Source organism: Canis lupus, chromosome 33 (assembly GCF_003254725.2).
Source record: "Canis lupus dingo isolate Sandy chromosome 33, ASM325472v2, whole genome shotgun sequence".
NCBI lineage: Eukaryota > Metazoa > Chordata > Mammalia > Carnivora > Canidae > Canis > Canis lupus.
In genome coordinates, this window is record NC_064275.1 from 5,916,097 (window position 1) to 5,932,415 (window position 16,319).

The window sequence follows — 16,319 nt, forward strand, 5'->3', positions numbered from 1 at the left end:
GGTTATCTTTGTCTTCCAGATTGGAGTTAACACTCTGCCTTTCCTTCTGTCCTCTTAGTTCTGAAATCGTATATTTGATTATCATCATTTGGCACTTCATATTGCTTATTAAGATGAAGCCAGATAAACACCAACCATTATCTTAACAGGTGGTACTAAAATTTTACTTACTCAGAGTAACTGCACGTGTTTAAGAAAATATCCCCACGATTGTGAAAAGAGAGGCTCCTAAGCAGAGTCTGAAAGAAAGGCCAAAAAAAAAGGGGGGGGGGGGAGCGGATGCCCTGCATAGAAAAACAGTAGTAATAAGAACTTGAATTTTTTTTTTTTTTTTTTTTTACCTTTGAGAAAGAAGTACAGGAGGAGTAACTTCACCAAGAGGCTAGAAGACAGAGACTGAAGCGAAGTTGACAGAAATGGCCAAAGGACTTTAAGCACTGATAAATCTAGTATTTGCTTATTTTTTTCTAGCATCATGGTTACCTTAACCCACTGGCATACTCCGCAGCATTTTATAACGATCACATAGGTACAGTAACTGGGTTATCTAGTTGGAAAAGAGACAACATATGTAAAACCCCAAGATAGTCCATAGGTTGACATAGTACAAAAAAAAGAAGCTCGAGGAACCAGCAACCAGGAAAGCCATCCCACTCACTCCTCATGCTGCCATGGATATGAATTAAACCTGTTTCCTTTGTAGGGTCATCATTAGCAGAAATCTTGGCTTTTTATTTTATTTTATTTTTTTACTTCCTGCTTTGCCAACAGGGTATGAAGCTAATAGTACACAGTTAAAAAAATATCTGTTTGAACTATTTGGCCATTTTCATTAATGCAGAAAGAAAATTCAGATGCACAGAGTGGCTGAGGTTCAGTCAGTTTTAGAAATCTGCTCTCAGTCACTAGAGATGTATCTCTCAGGTACCTTATTTCCCAATATATAATTAAACCTTTGCTCACAATTAATATTTCTTGTCACTTGTCAGTGGAAACTAGAAGGATACCTATAAGAGACAGAATAAGAATACAGTGAATAATGGCTTTAGTGATTTATACGGGCAGAAAAAAACATTTACCTTGAGAAAAATCCAGATGGGTGTTTTTGTTTAACACTTACTCATATGTCATTTAACATAGTTCAATATCATTTTTCACTAGCTTGATACCATCTAGCCTCTAGTTACTTTTTTCTTTTGAAGGGACCATGTGAGTGTTTTTTTACTGAGTTTCTCTACGGAGCAGTTTATAAGAAAAGCTATAAGATTAATGAATATGAACTTCCTCCAGTGATACGAGTAGATAGAAACTGTGGGAAACAGATCTGTAAAGAATGCAGTACTGGCTAATCTAGGCTGAACTTCCAATGCTTACAGCTAGGAGAATTCAAGGGACACTTAGTAAATCTGTTGGAGCGATTTAGGCTAAAGTTCCATAATTGCTCAATAATAATATTCATCATCTGCTATTTGGAAAGCACACAATTAGGCACTGTGGAAAGCAAATATGAAGAAAACACAGCCTTATATTTAGAGATTGTATCATCTAGGGTCAAAATCTGGTTTATAATCTGGGCATTAAGTTAACAACGTCAGAAAGTGCCCTAAATCACACTACCAAATTCTAGGATTTGGAGGAAGACATGTCATTTTCTGTGGCTTGATCTGGGGACATAACATTTGAACTAGACGCTGGGGTTGGGTTGGATTTAACAGGTCAGCACAGGGAAGACGAGAAAGTGGAGAGAGAAATCCTAGGTAGAATGAATGATATGTGTCTGCCTCCAAAAATCTCTCTTCAATTTGCCTCTGAGCATCACTACCCTTGTACTTACCAGGTGTCCATTGTACTTAACAACTGTCCTTAGTAATTGTACTTAGTGATTGTGCTTAACACTCTTGTTACTTCCTGCTTGCCCTTATGGCAACTGCCTCCTTAGTAGTTCTTCTTCCTTTGCTAATATATTCTCTGAAAGCATCGTCGCATGTGCTACTCGGCTACAAAAAAACACGAAATGTTTCTGATTGCATACCTAAAAAATAAAGTTCACATCCAAGGCCCTTCATATGTGGCCCAGTCCTACCAGTGGTGATTTCTGCACCCTCTGGGGGACATTTAACAACGAGTGGAGACATTTTAGGCTGTCGCCATTCAGGGGATGGTGTTCCTAGTGGCTCAAGGATGCCACTAAATATCCTATAAGGCATGGGACTGCCCTCCACGACAAAGAATTGCCTCACCCAAACCACCAATTGCATTGAGATAGGAAAAACCCTAGTTCATACAACACCTAATTCGATTGTGTAATTATAATAACAAGTGCAATAGAATTGAGAAAAGAGACGACTGACTCAATAAATGTAGCGCTCAACCAGCAGCTACAGGATTCTGTGGGTGAAGAGGAGAGTAATTGCTTAGCATGAGCACTTAGTGTGTGTTCCTGCACATCACCCAGTGTTTACACAGGAAATGCAATGCAATGCATTGTTTAATCTCCAGTGTTGTTTTAGCGGATGGTAAGGAAGGAAGCTTTTATTGAACAAGCTATGTACCTTGGCATTGCTGGACTCTCACATCCATTCTTACCTAGGCCTGGAATTCCCTTTCTTGCTCTCTGCGAACCCACTTCTCTTTCAAGTCCCACAAAACTATCACATTCCAGGGAAAACTTTCCCTAATTTTCCACATAGTCAGTTGGTCTAGCAAGTTCCTCAGACCTCACTTACAACATGCTTCACACAGAATTGTACTCATTTACAGTGCATGGCTCTTCTGCGTAGAAGTACTGTGATACTAATCACAGTAGTGGCACATCAAAAAGAAAGCAACACATGTTGCTTTACTGAATGGATGAGGAAGGATGAAAAAATTACATTTGCTAGAAACAGGGAATAGTCACCTTTGGATGGGAAAGCAGGCATCCATGGAAGAGTGGCGAAAGCTCAGACTGCAGAGACACATGGGGCTTTGTGTGCAGTGTGCTTTGAAGGCCTGGGACTAGTGGTTTCTTTGGGAGCATTTGGAGTAACTAGAATGGGTTTCTCATCAAGGGGTGACACGAAGTGGCACTGTAGAAACCTAATCTGGTGGAGCTATTAGAAAGTATTTGGTAATTACGAAGCATTTGATCATTGGATCATAATGTACACCAGGCTTACGTAAGTATTGTGGTTTTAATGCCTGTGATGAGAGCCTGTGAATCTTAATCTGGGGTCACTCCCAAGCCTAGAAGAGTAAGAGAAGGAGGCAGAACAGCACTGTAATCCCACTACCTGTCTCGGGGGACCTGTGTATTCCAGTGAAGAATGGGAGTGGATCCAATTGCAGAAACCATGACAGGGTTTCGAGCTGCCCAAAGTCTGAGATGCACTGTGGGGGGGAGAAGTACCCTCCTGGTTGCTATGCTTTCTTGGTATCATCGTTGGTGGGCCCTACTGTTGGTATCTAGGCCACCATAGAAGAATCTGGTGACTCTTATTTCTGTCCACTCATCTTTTCCATCTTTCTTTTTATAGCCACAGCATTTCCTTTCCTTGGGGGAATTCTGGTCCTGTTCACCCAGTTCTGGTACGCGTATCAATTATTGCACACCTACCCTCTACTTTTACAGGTGCATCTGAATACAGGGCTCAGACGGCACCAATCAGCTTGCCACATCCCCCTGGACAGTTGTGCATCTCCCAGGGTTGTGCATAAACAACCAAACCAGGCCAATCAGAGTTCTTCCCCAGAGCTGGAAGTTGGAGTTGGAGAGGAATTGCTTTCTTCTGCTTAGTAAACTCTAAGGATATGGACCTGGATTGTCAGTGGCCATCCTCTCTGATGTGTGGAGACTCCTTTCATGGAGTTGAAAATAAAGGAGCCAATGTAAAGAGAAGCAGGGACCAACAGCAATAAGAACTGGATGGAGACAAATATAACTGTGGCACTAAGGTCCCCGGTCCAGTCTCTGAGCAATTGGTCTCTGTGGCTTTTCTTCCAAGGTCATGACCTATCTCAGTATGCTTCCTAACTAGAGGACTCAACCTACTTCCCTTCTTGTGTAAGTTAATTTTTGTTGGGTTGTGGTCATACATAACCAAAGGAAATGTGACTACTAGTTATCCCTTAACCTGAGGGTGTAGTAACACAGGGAACAGGTGTCAGCAGCAGGCTGGCATCTGAAATACCGGCTCTTGCTGTCATGTACAATTTTCCTCCTTCTTGATCAGGGATACAAAATAGGGATATCCCACCTTGATTCTCTACCCAATTCTTCTCAAAATCCAAAATAATTATTAAAAATAGAAACACAAAGGCTTCAGTTCCAACAGCAAAAGAACTTAAAACATTTAAAATATGAAGAACTCTGTTCTTCGTCTGGATCACCTCAGCAGTGATTCCAGGTGTTCCCTTCTAGCAAAGTGAGCCTGTCAGGATGTGGTTCCTCTTAGTTGGAGACTCGGAGAGCACACAGACAGGGTTTCTCCATCTCTTCCTGCTCCCCAAATAGGTGACAATGGTTAAAAAAAAAAAAAAAAAAAAGAAAGGAATGCAGCAACTGACACACTGATTTGGAGATGCAGTGGGGCCGGCAGCCCTGGGGCATAGAAGTCCTGAAAGTCCTGAGTGAACACGGTGAGTAGCAGAAGCCTTCCTTAATCCCAGGGTTGTGACCCTGTTCTCTGGAGGAATCATTGGGTCTGTAAGTCTTTGCAGGTTGTGTCCATCTCTCTTTATTCTTCAGTGGATCTGAAGTGGGTCTTGGGGGGCGTATTGCCTCCTTGGGGGCTGTAATATTAGTTTCACAACCTATTTTCATCAAGGAGGCTTAGAGGTTCAAGATGTGTTTTAACTCAAATGCTTTTCTTGTCAAAATTCTTCCTTTCCCCTCCCCCCTTTCCCCTTCCCTTTTCCCCTTCCCTCTTCTCCCTTCCCCTTCCCCTTTCTTTCTTTCTTTCTTTCTTTCTTTCTTTCTTTCTTTCTTTCTTTCTTTCTTTCTCTTTCTTTTCTTTCTCTTTCTCTTTCTCTTCTTTCTTTTTCTTCTTCTTCTTCTTCTTCTTCTTCTTCTTCTTCTTCTTCTTCTTCTTTCTTCTTCTTTCTTTCTTCTTCTTTCTTCTTTCTTCTTCTTCTTCCTTCCTTTCTCTCTCTCTCTCTCTCTCTCTCTCTCTCTCTCTCTCTCTCTCTCGAGTTGCTTTATTTCTATGCTTCTTTATGCCTATGCTTTGCTTTCTCCAGAGTGTCTCAGAGCTACTGAATGTAAATGGGAAGATACCTTTAATCTGGCTTTGCCTTGGAGCACTTTAATCATCTCCGGGTTTTTATTCAGTATTTTTCACTCAGAGCTTCTCTCTCTCTCTCTCTCTCTCTCTTTTTTTTTTTTTTTTTTTTGTCCTGTTTTCTTACTTTTGAGGTGTACAAGGAGTACACCTTTCCAATCTGGAAAGTACAGACTTTCCAATCTGGAAGGCTCTGAATTTCTGGTCTTTCTCTATAATTCCCTTCCAGTCTGCTTTCCAATGGTCAATTCTTTCTGAATTCATTTATTTTGTGCAAAACCTTACTAAATGCAGCAAAAAGCCACTAATGTATAATTCTGAATCTCTATTTTCCAACATATTACTCTGAAACCTCTGGCTAAATATCCACGTAAGCTGACTCCCCAGTCACTGCATGTGATAGACTAAATATTTTACCACCATCAAACACATGTCATTATCTCTTCAACATCTGATATCAATTCCTTGCTGTTTATTACTCACTAAGCATACTTAAGCATTTTTTATTTTTGTTATCCCACAGTAGGTATTATTTTCCTTATTGGGAGAATTAGTGCTACCTGCCAACAGACAGTCTGTAATCACCACGCTTTTACAACCAAGAGTTAATCTTATCCACATTTTATGTCCAGAAAGAGTTGGCAACCAGGGATGAAGGAAATTCTCCTTTGCATAGTCACTCAAGGAGCCAGGCTAGTGAAGAGTCTACCATTTTGTACCTACATCATCTGAAATACTATATTTTTGAGGTTTCTCTGACCCAGGAAGAGAAGAATGGAGTGGCACACTAATTCTGAACTCCTCAGGCCCAGAAGTTATACATTTTAAAGAATTTTTAATCTCTCTTTCTGAAATTTTCTCAAGGATTTTAAACAGAAAGTCTTTATTGATAGTTATTTCTACAGAGCTAAATGTTGCTAGGTTTTGTTTTGTTGTTGTTGTTGTTGTTTTGAGACTCTCAAGGAGGTCCCATACCCAGTGTGGAGTCCTACTTGGGGCTCAATCTCATGACTCTGAGATCATGACCTGAACTAAAATCAGGAGCTGGATGCTTAACCAACTGAGCCACCCAAGCACCCCAACGTTGCTGTTCTGAATTTCATACATTTAAGGTAGATAGGCCAGATCTCTTTCATTGACCCCCTCAAATTTACCGTCTACTTGTCTGAGCCTTGCTTTCTGCCCAGACAGTCTGACTTATGCAGACCACATCACTGGGTGGCCCGGGCTCCTGGTTTCTGTCTGCGTTTGCCAGTGGGAGACTCTGGAGGTAGATTGGATGGAGGAAAGGGAGTGAGGCTCTGGCACTCACTGCCAAGATTTTCTCTCGCTGGCCATATCTCTCCAACAGAATTATTGATTCTCTCATGGCAGCAAGCATGACTCTTTCTCTGGGCTCCTGTACTGGTCCTTTCCCTCTTAATACCTTCGGGATCAGACTATCACTAACTCTTGGATGTACAATTACAATAATCCACATATCTCTGCAAATGTCTCCTTGTAAATAAACTGTCATGAAATTATTCTATTTTGACTCTACCATCTGTTTCCTCTTGGGAACTAAGTAATTCAGTGGATGTCTCTGTTTGAATCTGTTCTCCATGATACTACTTTCTCTTTTATTTGTGCTATTATTGTTGGCACTTTATCTGTGTATGATGTCTGCTATTCATGCCGTTTCTGTGTATTTCTATTTAGTATTGTGTGTCTCTGAACTGCCTTTATATTCTCTCCCTAATGAGGGCTGTGATTCTCAGATCTGAAGTGTGTTTCTTTTTTATTCTTTTATTTTGAAATAATTAAAAAAGTTGGAAGAATAGTTTGGAGAGCTTTTTCATTTTGAACCATTTGAGTAAGTGGTTGATAAGATGTCCTATCGCCTCCAAATATTTTGGTATAAACTCCAAATACTTCAGTGTGTATTTTCCACAAATAAATATAATTTTCTATAAAACCATAGTAACACCATTGAAGTCAGGAAAGTAATGTTTACACATGCTACTATCCAAATCACAGATGCCATTCAAGTTTTACCAATTGTCCCAATAATGTTCCTTTTAATCAAAAGAATTTAATCCAAGGGACAGCTGGGTGGCTTAGTGGTTGAGCATCTGTCTTTGGTTCAGGGTGTGATCCCAGGGTCCTGGGATCAAGTCCCATGTCAGGCTCCATGCGTGGAGCCTGCTTTTCCCTCTGCCTATATCTCTGCCTCTTTCTCTCTTTACGTCTCTCATGAATAAATAAATAAAATCTAAAAAAAAAAAAAAAAAAAAAAAGAATTTAATCCAAGATAACATGTTGCACTAGCTGTCATAAATCAGAAACTTTTCCTTGTTTTTCTTTTTTACTTTTATGACTTTGACAATTTCATATAGTTTATAAAATGTCTCTGAATTTGGGTTTACCTAGTATTCTTTATGATTAGATTCGAGTTGTGCTTCTCCTAGTGCTGGAATACCATAGTAGTGATTTTGTGTTCTTATTTCATCCAATTAGGTGGTACATGTTTTCAATTTGTCACCTTACTGGTGATGTTAATTTTAATAATTTGTTTAAGTGGTGTCTGCCAGATTTCTCCACTGAAAAGTCTTTTCTTCTTTGCAATTAATAAGCATTTTTAGTTGAGACTGCATAAACCTTCCATTTCTTGTCAAACTTGTGCTCATTAATTTTAGCATCTATTATTAGATGCTGAATTATTACAATGATAGTTGCCAAAAGCTTGTTTTCTAATTTCACTGTTCCTCCTGTGTTTCCTAGTTGGCATTCTACTGTAAAGAATTTATAATTTAATTTTTTTAATTTAATTTTTAACATATATTTATAGCATATGAATTTATGCATTCCTCTTCTATTCAATGGGCTATTATATTTTACTGACATTATTTATTCATTCTGATGCTCAGATTGTCCTAGATTTGCCAGTGGGAGCTCTTTCAAGATAGCTTCCATAATTGTTAAACCATTTCCTTGCTATATTGAATAAAATATTTAGGCTCACCTTTGATTATCCCTGCTTTAGCTCTGAAGTCAGTTATTTCTGCAAGGAGATCTCATTCCTTTTAGCAGAGAATTGCATTTAGGAACCCAGATGTGGGCATTTGGAATGCTCTTCGGTTCTGAAGTGTCACTGTACCCAGACCCTGTCAATGGATAGAACTGGGAAATATATTTAAGTATGTAATCTCTACACATACATAGATTCACAAGTCTATTCGCTATTCATTGCTCCATAACAAGCTCAGCTTCATAACAGTGGACATTTGGTACTTCACAGTTTGGTCCAAAATTCAGAAGCAAATTAGCTGGGGGCTTCTGGCGAATGCCTCTCATGAGGTTGTCATCAAGATGCTGGCCAGGACTACAGCTTTCTTACAGCATGACTGGGGCTGGAGGATCCACTTTCAAGGTGGCTCATTGACAGTTCTGGTAAGCCAGGACTGGTTGTTGGCAGAAGGCCTCATTTTCTCATGTCACTGATTTCTCCACAGGGCTGCTGAGTGTAGCTGGCCTTTCCCAGAGCGAGGAGGCCAGACTGTCTTTTATGCCTTAGCCTCAAAAGCCTGCCTCTTTCATTTCTACAGTATCCTGTTGCTTACACAGGTCAACCCTGTTCGGTATGGAAGTGGGCCACAAAAGGTCTGAATACCAGGAGGCAAGAAGTTGGGGGCCACTTTAGAGCCTGGCTACTGCAGTATCTATAGTGATTATTTCAGTATCTCTATTTTTATGTCTATCCATCCATTCGTCTTCACCTATCTATCAGAAACTATGTGTTTATACCCATAATTTCAATTTCAATCAACACCACAAGATTCATTTTAGTTTTTGCACTTTCTGTGACAGGGAGAATGCTGACTCCCATCATTCTCATATATTCCCAATATATTTACTTATTTCCTCAATCCTCCTTGTATGTAACCCATCCCTTGGTCCCATACCCAGCTACTTCCATGCCCTGTGGAAATGTTCCCCTCACCAAACATCGGGGCTCTTATCAGATGCTAGGCCACTGCACCCCCTTCCTACCCACCCCACATGACCTACTCACTCCCTGAGACCCCACCTAATGGTTTTTGAACTGAGTCATTCAGGAAGTTATTCCATACTATTCAGGAAGGAAGCGAAGTAGGTATGATTCTGGTTGTTGTTGTGAACTGTATTGTGGCAGCGGAAAGAATTTATAATAGATTTGAGCTACAGAAACAAACCTCTAGACTTAGTCTAAACTGAAAAAGTTTCTCCACGTGGATACAGAGATCCGAGAACTGTCACATCTCCCATGCATCTGGGTCTGGCCTCCTTCCTTTATGAACAGCTGCTTGTTTAAACTGTCAAGGACACCGTTACATAGGCCACATATTTATTCTTTTATCCTCTCCCTTTTCTTGCTTCCTCTTTTCCTTCTTTTTTTTTTTCTCTTCTGCTTCCATTCCCTTCTCATTTTCCTTCACTCCCCATAGCGTTCATCCTCTCCCATTTTTTTTTTTTAAGGTTGTCTTTGCTTTGAGCTGGTCACAATGTCTATTGGCACGAAGACATTGTTTTCCTCAGAGCAGCCTGAAGGTTATTAATTGGCTGGTGTTAAACAAACAAAGCTCCATTCATGCTTCATTTTTTTTTTAAAAAATGAGTATATTTGGGACACCTGGGTGGCCCAGTTGACTAAGCATCTGCCTTCCGCTCAAGTCATGATCCCAGGGGTCCTGCATAGCGGTCCCTGCTTCCTTGCTCAGCAGGGAGTCTGCTTCTCTCTCTTTCCGCCCCCCCACCCCTCCCTGCTCGCATTCTCAAGCACACTCTCTCAAATAAATAAATAAAATCTTTTAAAAAAATGAATATATTAGAATGTTCACACTCTAGCCCTCTGTCTCAAGTGAGCATGCTTACTTTGAAGTCATGGCAACAGAATTTCCAAAAAGTTACCATTATTCCAATATTTCTTCTGAAGAGCTTCTTGTTAACCCGAGGACTCCAGTTTCTGTATAAGAAATAGGTTAGAGACAAGGCAAGGATTTCTTACATACGATTAACAATTATCCTAACAATTTACCTTCTTTAAATTACATGCTGATGAATCACAGAAGACATCTTTCCTGCTCTGGTTCTTTCATTTTCCCAGAAAGTCAGGGTGATTAACTCGATGAGACATTTCCTGAAAGTTATGAAACAGAGGTTCCAGACACATCAGAGGCATCAGAGGTAATGAAATTATGGCTGAGCAAGCTGCTAAACCATTACACCCTTTAACAAGAAGAGGGATAATGGATTTTTTAAAAAATATATCTGGAATTGGAGGTTGGATTTGGTTAAATCATCCACAGAATTACACGAAAACCAAACCAGGGGGCTTCAAATAGGAGTTTTTTTCTCTACTCACAGAAGCATATCAGCATCTTTGTTATGCTCTGTCTGTGGAAAGCTACATGGGGAGGGAGATAACACGCACATGTCAGAGCCAGGGGACTGACACCTCTGAGCTCAACAATTTTTACACCTCACTTGAGAATCAAATGTGGAGAAGGTCAGAGAAAGGCCTACCTACCGAGTGTGCACATGGGAATGCATGCTCATTAGGGAGGCTCAGTAGGGCGCCAGGGAAATGTGAGCAGATTAGTATTTAGTGCACTTCGTGGGCTCCAAGGTTATCACTACCCAAGGCTAATCAGTCATGTCAGTTTTGTGCTGTGAAGAATTTACCACAGCTTGTAAAATGGCCTGCATTTTTTGAAATAAGGTCAATGCCAAATTTTATCTAAAGTAACTCTCTAGAAATATCATTCCAGCAACTTAAGAAATGGATGAAATAAACAGCTGTAGAAGATAAAAATTCTTAAATGTGATGGTTGACACTTTAGAGGAATACAGAAAATTCCTAGATAAGATAGTATGACATTAGCCACACTACAGAATAGAGAGTTTCCAAATACCACTTTTATCTTATGCTTCTGTTGAACTATGCTAAGATTTCCTGAAATGAATCTAAAACTGGCTTTTTATCACTGTTCCTTTCGATTTTAAAAAGATAACAAAATAGCAACATTTCTCCGATGTGAATATTGACAATAAAAGCTCTTTGTCTTCATCCTAACTCCAGTTTTTCTGGATGCATTTAGTGTTTCTCTTTAAGATGAAAAAAATAAAACGGGGCATTAATGTAAGGAAAATGCATGAGGACAGAATGAGGTATGATCTCACTCTGGGGAAGGAAGGATTGGAAAGCAATATAAATCCCAGTGGTTCTTTTCCAGGAGTCATCATGGAAAAATTAAAAAAAACAAAAATGAAAACTGTGGTTTTACTGAACTCTTAACAATTCAGTCTTTCTCTCTTTCCTTGAGTGTGTCTTTCATTTGTCTTTATATGATCACTAAAAGGAACAAGGTTCATGGAGTTTCCAAAGAAGATTTGTAAATGATTAACAAAAGTGTATGTATATATATATATATATATATATATATATATATATACACACACACACACATACACACACAATTTTCTGTTTATAAAAGGCATCTTTCCTCTCAGTGGGGGAAAATTCCATATGAACAAAATCATTAGAATTTCTTAACCTTGGCCTAAAGTCTGTCATTGTTTTTCAAAATATGCAAACAACATTTTCTATTTCCTACTGCAATTTGTGTGTGTGTGTGTATGTGTCACAAAATACTACCGGCCATTATAGTACAAATTTATCATCTTGTCCCTCTAGCACGGTTACTCCTTCTTCTCATAACACCACCTTCATCTCCTTTCAGATTGAATCCTTTTCCCACGTGCAGTTCACGTGCTATGGGGGAGGCTGGCTCTGCCTCTCATTGGCCGAGTGACTTAGGCCTGACCAATCAGCGCACTGCATCCCTTTGGCACCAGTGATTGGCTCCTGCATTGTCATGTGACCCAATTTAGGTCCGTGAGAACCAATTCCAGGGCTTAGGTGCACTTATCAGTAATAAGTAACTTTTTCTGGGGTTCTTAGCTGTAGATTAGGGAGGCCTGCAGATGCTGGGAACTACCACACAGGAACAACCAGCCTGAGAAGAGAAGAACACAGAAGAAAGTGCTGAGAGGCGGAAATGGACAAATTTCACACCTTTGTACAAGTTTAAAAATGAAGTTACTTTTTTAGATCAAATTTCTGGTAAAAAAAATAAAAAAAAAAGAAAAGAAAAGAAAACAGAGGGCAGATGCAGGCTATAGAGGGAGTCAGTATTGATTGTTAAGCAATGAGTAGCCCATCAGTCCTGAAGTTTAAACGCTTGTTGGCTTTCATTTATCCCTGTTTTTAAAATTATGTAACCAAAATATTTTGTGATCATCTTGTGCCAGCCACTGCTTAAACCACTTCACCAATAACTCACTTAATCCTCCTAACAAACTAACGGTGTAGGAATTATTGACATCCTCATTTTTAGCATGAAGGAAAATGGAGAGGTTATATAATTTGTCCAAGGTCACACAGAGAGCAGGGAGCAGACCAGACCTGGGAACTGAACCCTGTCAGCCTGACTTCTATTCTAGTGTAACCATTACTCATACTGCTTTTTCAGAACAGTGCCCTACCCTGTCCAAGCACATACACAAACACAAAGAATGTATCCTGTGCATTTTATGAAGAAAACTGACCCAGAGGGATAGTGTCACATACCTTGTAAGTAAAAAAAGTGAGTCTGAGAGGCAATGTGGTGTTCTGATTAAAAGGGTGGACTCTGCATTCAGACAGCCTGGATTTGAATTCCAGTTACACTAACTCCAGCTGTGTGGGTAAATTACTTTACCTCTGTATGTCTTTGTTTTCCCATTTATAAAAGGGAGCCAATAGCCATACTTACCTTTCTGGGTTGTTATGAGGATTAAAGTTACTGTGCCTGACTAGCATTTAGCAGAGTATACTAATTTAACTATAATTATTAATAAATCTCATCTTTTTTGTTATACCTTTCTATGCATGATGTTGTTTTCTCTCTTTTCCACTTATATTCTTCCTCTTAATACATCTGGCTATTCTACTCTCATTTAAAATAGTGCTTTAATTACTTTCTTACAAGTCCATTCTTTTAGTTAAGTCCAATATTTTAATAATCTCTGAACTTGTTTTAATTATTTCTTCCAGTTCTAAGAGACTTTTCTTTTGGTACAATGAGAAAAAGGGTGAGATACAGAAAAAGTCAAGTCCCGGGCCCTACCTTTGGCCTCTGTCTTTAGAGAACCAACAAAGTACTACATATTTCCTGTTCCTGTAAAAGTTGAGTTAGAGGTGTCACTTTTTAAGCCCTTCAAAGAGTTTTCTTTGGAGAGGAACTATCAGGTATTTGTTAGAGAGTTGCCCCCGGCCACCATGATTCTGTACAGAAAGCCAGTGCACACATTAACTTGATTTTCAAGGGTAAAAGTCAAGAATCAATTAGTAGGTGAATTTTAAAATTTTGCTACTCTGTTTGAATGACTGGTAAGAAGATGTTTAAATACATAGTGATAGGATACTATTAGAAAATCTGTACTAAGCAGTATCAATTGTGGTTGTTTAGTTCCTAAGCTAGGTGGGTCATGGGCAGCCACCATTAAGTGCTTCCGAATATTTCTCAACTTGGCCCAGTGACAGATGCTTTGCGCTCACAGAAAAGGGCAGAAGAGCTTTTCCCTCCTCTACACCTGGAGAAAAGCCCTGATCTACTCCAGGAAGAAGCATTATGGCAACTAGAGGCAAGCAAATTACTATTGTACTACATTCATCTTTCGTTTCTTTTTCTTTTCTTTTCTATCCTTCTTTTTTTTCCCCCATCCATCTTTCTGCTCTTATGACTTCCTACATTAATCATCCATGGAGATAAATTTAAATGTAATCATCATATTTTACCATAATTGCTTACAAACTCAATAGTTTAGTTCTCCTGGACTTTATTTAAATCGAGATAATGGCAAAGGCTTACCTAACTAAAAATTTCCAGTCTAACATTTTTGTGAACCAGTTAGATTTTAAAGCTAAAGCAGAAAATGGATCTAATATTCTTATATTCTTAAAAATCAAATTTAATCTCTTACATTTTCTCATGTGGTAAAGAAACATTAAAAGAAAATATTTTCACTTGTCTGTTTCATCTTCATAACAAGAAATGTTCTTAAACAAACATCACCCTTTCCTCTGAGGAATTCTCCACTTGGCCACTGCTGGTGGTATGCTGTGGTATTAAATGTACAAACATGAACTCATGCTTGCAATGTTAATGTGAACCTTTGAGGAAGATTAAGCAGTTTTTCCAAATAACTGGTTTAAGGTTTAAAGCATCGAGAAAGATAAAATAGAAGCATTCCCCTGCTTCATCTTGGCATTGTCTTTGAAACCATGAGTCATCCTCCTCTTAGCAAGTAAAAAATGCTCTTAAAACAGCTCATTAGTCAATGATTCAGAAAGAATTTTGAAAAACTGATGACAATGTTGTCCATTCTTTTGCAAAGGCAATAAATTTATCTCACTTTCCCAGGTCTAGAGGACTTTTCTAAGTCTTTGCCTTACTGTTTGTGGGCAGTAAACTGGTGTAGGTTGCTTTTTCATTGGGATGTTGGCTTAGAGGTGAGTTCCTAGTGGTCAGTGAGATCCAAAACACTTGAATCTATAGATTCCTTGATGAATTGAGTCCTTGGTAAGTTAAAATAAAGAACTCCCTTAACAGTGATTTGCTTTAGCACATTAGATTGTTTGACTTTATGGGAAATAAGATGAAGCAAGAGCTTGAGATGAAAACCTTCAATAAAAGATAATAATATGTTGACTGACCTATTGTTTAAACCAAAAAGAATTAAATGCACAAGGAACATTCTCCAGAATAGATCACACAGTGGGTCACAAACCAGCTCTCAACAAATACAAAAAGATTGAAATCATAGCGTGTTTTAAGAATGCAACACTATGAAATTTGAAGTAAACTGCAAGAAAAAATGTGGAAAGACCTCAAATACATGGAGGTTAAAGGATATCTTACTAAAAAAGTAAAAATAAATAAATAAAAATAAAGGACATCGTACTAAAAAAATAAACAGGTTAACCAGGAAATTAAAGAAGAAACAAAAGATACCAGGAAGCAAATGAAAGTGAAAACACAACAGCTTAAAACTTTTGGGATGCAGCCAAGGCAGTCCTAAGAGGAAAGTATATTGCAATACAGGCCTATGTCAAGAAGCAAGAAAAATTTTAGCTACACAACCCAACCTTATATCTAAAGGAGCCAGAAAAGGATAGAAAATAAAGACTAAAGTCAGCAGAAAAAAGGGAAATAATAAAGATTAGAGCAGATATAAACAATATAGAAACAAAAAAACCTCAGTAGAATGGATTAACTAAACTAAGAGTTGTTTTTTTAAAAGAATTAATACAATTGATAAACCCCTAGCCAGACTTATGAAAATGAAGAGAAAACAGAGCCAAATAGATAAAATCTGAGTGAAAGAGGAGAAATCACAACCAACACCACAGAAATATAAACAATTATAAGAGAATACTATGAAAAATTATGCCAACAAAGGGGGCAACCTGGAAGAAATGGACAAATTCCTAAAAACTTACAAACTACCAAAACTGAAAAAGGAAGAAAGGGAAAATTTGCATAGACCCATAACCAGCAAAGAACTGAATCAGTCATCAAAAATCTCCCAACAAACAAAAGTCCAGGGCCAGATGGCTTCCTAGGGGAATTTCACTAGACATTTATAGAAGAGTTAATACTCATTCTTCTCAAAGGTTCCAAAAAATAGAAATGGAAGGAAAACTTCCAAACTCGTTCTATAAAGCCAGCATTACCTTGATTCCAAAACCAGACAAAGACCTCGCTAAAAAGGAGAATTACAGGCCAATATCCCTGATGAACATGGACACAAAAATTCTCAATAAAATACTAGCAAATCATATCCAACAGTACATTAAAAGAATTATTCACCATGATCAAGTGGGATTTATTCCTGGGCTTCAGGGATGGTTCAATATTCACAAATCAATCAGCATGATACATCACATTAATAAAAGATAAGAACCATAAGATCCTGTCAATAGAAGCAGAAAAAAATTTG

General features: G+C 38.6%; 1 long non-coding RNA gene across 2 annotated transcripts; it reads right to left on the reverse strand.

Annotated features, from left to right (window-relative positions):
* Positions 1-397: 397 nt before the first annotated feature.
* Positions 398-10,498, reverse strand: LOC118353197 (uncharacterized). 2 transcript variants are annotated; one of them, XR_004811635.2, is made up of 4 exons: positions 10,312-10,498; positions 8,260-8,417; positions 964-1,007; positions 398-547 (listed from the first exon to the last, which is right to left on the reverse strand). It is a non-coding gene; the product is annotated as an uncharacterized LOC118353197 (long non-coding RNA). The 2 variants fall into 2 exon arrangements; XR_007407910.1 differs by lacking the exon at positions 398-547 and having other exon boundaries at positions 828-1,007.
* Positions 10,499-16,319: the final 5,821 nt, after the last annotated feature.